The 4,881-nt window shown below is 45.4% G+C and overlaps 1 long non-coding RNA gene across 1 annotated transcript; it reads right to left on the bottom strand.

Moving 5' to 3' along the window:
• Positions 1-260: 260 nt before the first annotated feature.
• Positions 261-4,613, bottom strand: LOC307210824. Its single transcript, XR_013836157.1, has 3 exons — positions 4,479-4,613; positions 695-837; positions 261-386 (listed from the first exon to the last, which is right to left on the bottom strand). It is a non-coding gene; the product is annotated as an uncharacterized lncRNA (long non-coding RNA).
• Positions 4,614-4,881: the final 268 nt, after the last annotated feature.

The raw sequence follows: 4,881 nt of genomic DNA, 5'->3' as shown, positions 1-4,881 counted from the left end.
CAATGTTTGGTGTGTGTTTTTTTCTCGCCCTGCTTTTGTTGCACTATAGACAACAATAATGTGGTACCACTGAGAAATCATTGCAGAACAAACTAAAGCAGAGTAAATCCACCAGTGCGCTATTATTGTGTCAAGAACATATTGCAGAATGCACCTGCAATAAAAAACAGGGATGGAGGAGTTCTGATTGCCCCCAAAAGGAAGGCAAATGTACAGGTGTACATCACCTGTACAGGTGTACATCAAAGAATACATCCTTTGCAAGCAACACACCCAAATGTTCCTCTTCTACCGTAGGAAAGGCAAGGACTGCTCTACTTGGCTGTCAGCTATGCCATTTTGAGACTGAAGGGCGGAGATGCCATTGATCTCTCTTCTTGCACAACCTACCATGTGAAAATAAAATAGAATCAGCTCGTTAGATTCTGGTTGGTCAACTGAAGACATAACTGCTGGGAGTTCCCAAGGGAGTCGACACAGGAATATACTGCCATTTTTAATGGTCTGCCATATAATTTTATAGGCTGTTGCCCAATAATTTTCATTGTTAGGCATGGCACTCTCTACCACATAACTGTGCTAGATGCAGTTTGCATCAGTGCAATAGCAAGAGATAGGGAAGCATCCAGTGGAAGGATAGTATCTTGCAGGACATCTTAGGAGACAAATTTGAATAGAATTAAAATACACTTACTCAGCAGATCTCAAACCAGTTTCCTGATTTTCTTCATAAAGTCACTGAGTAACATTGGGCATAGAAGAAAATGTTGAAACCCAAGGGGCTGAGGTGCAAAACATTTCCTTGGGAGTTTCTCACACTCCAGACTTTGCTCAGGACTGCGAAAGAGGAAGTGTAAGAAGTCATAACCTGGGGATGAAATAAGATTCTATGCTGCATGGCGTTCCACCATTTCTTACTCTTTGGAATAAAAGCCAGCCTATCTATTGCAAAACACTGGGGCTACAATTAAAGCAGCTAGGACTGTATCTGTTTAATGGATTTATGATCTGCTTCTTGAGACCAGGCTCCACAAAGCAAACTGCAACATGCTTAAAGATGCGAATCCAAATGCAATATAAACACCTTTGAAAAGATGCATGTCATAATAATACTAAAACCTAAAAACCCACAGAGATAAACCACAAAACTCACAGAGACCTTCGTGCAGGGGTGCGGAACCCCGAGACCAAGGGACCAAATGTAACCCTCTAGTCCTATCTCTCTGGCCCTCAGAACTCTCCCTAGACCACCTTCCCAAAAGCCCTGCTCCATTCCCCTTTACACAGTGCACTTTTGTAAAGCTGGAATTTGCCAAGCAGCAACTGTGAAAATGCCTCTCGCTCATCCGCAGAGTGGATGGAGAGGTGCGTGTGTTTGTGTAGAAACTGCTAACTTTTGTGTGGCTGAAATCAATATTTAACCTTTATAAATTCTCTGCGTCAAATACACTTAAGTTAATTATGATATCTAAGTCATTATCATGAGCACCGCAGAATACAGCGGAGCTCCATTCCTAAATTGCTCAATGCAAAAAAAAAAAAGGCTTCTAATTAGTGTAAAAACCTGTTACAACAAACATTCAACCACCGTAATTAAAATGCATGATAAAACAATCCAACTAAAACAACACAGCCATTACTGAATAGTGGCAAGAGCTGCAACCGTTGCTCTGCTCGCTTTTGTCTCTGGTCACTGCCCACCATGTGGCCCATGTGCCCACCATGTGGCCATCAGGCTTAAAAAGGGTTCCCAGCTTTAAAAGGCTTAAAAAGGGTTCTAGTGGAACAGCCCCAAATTATATTAACCAGGAAAGGGTGCAGACCCATTTAAAGGGCCTAAGTGACTGTGCTTGCTTGAGCTCAGGAGGAATTGAGGTCCATTCTTGCAGAGCTATCACTGAGAATATGAGCACATAATGTGGTGATTTCTCAGAGGCACACTCTGGTGTAGCAGAAGCCCAGTGAAACAAAGACTGTGAACATAAATCATTCTTGTTTCTTCAGTGTTTGCCCAACAGTAGCAAGGCAACAGCCAAGATGCTATTGTCCCTTTTTTCATGTTTACAGTGAAGAATACAGCTAATACAGATGTTAATTGTACAGGCCCTGGCTAATTTATACCACCCACACATGCCAACATGAATGTTACAAAGGGACATCAAAAGTGCATAAGTTAATTATGATAGCTAAATAATTCTCATGCACTGGTTTGAGCATCACAGAGTAAAAATTGGAGCTCCAATGGTGTAGTGGTCAGAACAGTGCTCAAGTTCAACACCACCACCCACACTTCATGATTCCTTGTATACTTTAGTTTCTTTTCACTTCCCTTTGCTTAGAGTGAATTCGTGAGCTTGGTTTCCACTGGCTGATGGGCTGTAGGGTTTAGTGGAAGCCTGCCATGGTCAGCATGGCGAGGGGAGTGCACTGGCCTGACCTCCCATCATCAGAGTTGCTGTGTCTTCCTGGGAAGGAGGGGGGCAGGAGCAGCAAATTTCCTCGGCCTGTGAAATTGCAGCACACCAACCTCCACACCACCTCACCCTCCCAATAAAGCGTGTTCTCCTTCATGGAGAGCACGTGTTGCGGTGGGGTCTGCTGAGCCACCCCTCTGTAACCAGGCAGGGTCTCTAAAGATGGTCTGGGGCAGTGATTGGTTCACTGGGTTGCTGGGGTAAAAGTTATATTGCAATTTTGGTGGGAGGGGTAAAATGTTTAAATACTCTGCATGCAGCCTGGAGCTTTCTCTTTGCTGCGTGCAACGGATCACCCGCCCACCCGCCCTTGAGTAAGGGGTTGTTGCATTGACCTTGCTATGCCTGTCATGGGGTTGTCTGCCGTTGGGACAGGGGCCTGGTAGGAATTTTGTCCATCTGGCTGATTGACTGGGCCATTTGGTTCTTGCCTACTGTGTAGCAAATCATCACAACTTGTAAGGTTGCGGTTAGGCATTGGTTATAAATTTGTGGAGGAGGGGTTAGGATAGGCTGGGCCTGCCCCTCCATGGTTGCTGCGGAAAGGGAATTCCGTTAAAGGAATCCTGGGGCTTGCCATCTTTTCGTCCAATCCCTGGAATGGGACTAGGGCCGGCAAGCCTTCGGGGAGCATGCAGATGAGAATTGAGGGTCTGTGACTCAGCTCCATTTCTCCCCGACTTGCTTTGCCCCGCACTGTCTTTCGGTGGTGCCCGGAAGTCAGTTCTGTCCCCAGGCGGGGGGACAGATAGTCTTAACCAATGCCTAAACAACCACTCACGGTTTTGTATTTAAATAAAGTTGTGGCCAAAATTATGCCAAAAACCTTAAACAAAAATTAAGTGTGCGTTGTGAGTTATTTGGGGGGTGGCTTGGGGACCTCAACACGCAAAGCACAGCGATGCTGGTAACAGGAGGTCAGGTAGACAACACTGCCTATCCACAGCAACCACTTCCAATGGAATGCCAGGTACACAGGTGGCATGAAAGATGGGGAAGACATAATGCTGGTGGGGCCATAATGTTCCAGCAGAGTGACTAACATGGGGTGGGATTATGGCTGCAATGTGACCAGGACAGCAAAGGAGCACACTGACACTGTCTCCCAGTGTATCCATTTGATCTGTGCCCCCCATCAACAGTGCAACTTTACACCAGCCTGACACAAGGACTCCCCATCACCAACTACTAATTACAATAGGAGGAGTGGAATTTTTAAAAAATGATGATGAGGATGAGAGAGGAATAAGGATGTGGGCCACTAAGGCATGCTGAGCTGCTACCTGGCAGGGCTGGGACTATCTCTGGAATTACACCAATGGGACACAGCACACATGCCTTCCACTACCCTGAGGAAACCACTTAATCCTGATTTGATTTGATTTGATTCTTTGGTAGATTTACAAAAAGAAAAGCACACACTAATAAATAAATTGTAGAAGGGGGCAAGATTATATGTGGATGCATGAAGCATTTAATAAAATAAAATAAAGATTCCTTGTGCTCCCCGCCAATCCCCTTTTCTTCCCACCCTGGCTGACCCTGCCTTCTGCCTGCCCCTCAGAACCAGCATGTCACACAAGGCTGGGCCTGATCCAAAACACCCACCCACCCCACTCACACATGAAAACAAAGACCACCACAGCCAACCACAAATGAACAGCCACACCCTAGGCCAACCCCAACCTCTCTCACCACCAAAGGAACACAAGTGAACAACAAAGAACCTGCACAAACAACGCTGACACCAAACCCCACATATATTAAGCAAAATAGAAACATCGCCACCTGACCCCACCCATCTTTCCCCCCCCCAATACCACCTCTTTCCCCCTTTCCTTCCTAATGTCTCAACAAATGAAACTGATTTGTAAAAATGTTACACAGGGGGGGGGAATACAAGAGAGAGACATTGCACACACTTTTGTAAATCAAGAAGATCTTTAATAATAATAAACACACACTCAAGGCTGGGCCTTGGCGGCTACAGCCTCTCTTCCTCACCTGTTGGGATTTCATTCCTCCCGTTGCTGATGTGTGATTGTTTTCATCATATGTCTGTGTTGATATTCCACACTGTTGGAATCATGAGAACGGAAGTTCAGTGAGACTTTTCCGTTGTGTTATGCTTTTGCTGTTCTCTCTCGGACGAGACGGAGAGAGGAACCATCATTTCTTTGTTCCGTAACACTCGATTTTGAACATAATAAATCAGCGTAGAATTATACACCTGAAGTCCAGCTTCTGCTTTGAACTCTGCTATGTTTGTGTGTGCCTATATCTTTGGATATATGTCGCAGCAGTGACTCGGGACAGAAGAGTGATGAATCATCCCAAGGGGCGCTTCGGAGGGAAGGATGCTTTTCCCTGGCGTTTTCCTAACATCACCCACTCTCTAGTAGTCACT

Source organism: Podarcis cretensis (assembly GCF_951804945.1).
Source record: "Podarcis cretensis genome assembly, chromosome: 2".
In the NCBI taxonomy this organism is placed as follows: domain Eukaryota; kingdom Metazoa; phylum Chordata; class Lepidosauria; order Squamata; family Lacertidae; genus Podarcis; species Podarcis cretensis.
The sequence above is the reverse complement of the archived record's forward strand: the minus strand, read 5'-3'. Positions and strand labels throughout refer to the sequence as shown.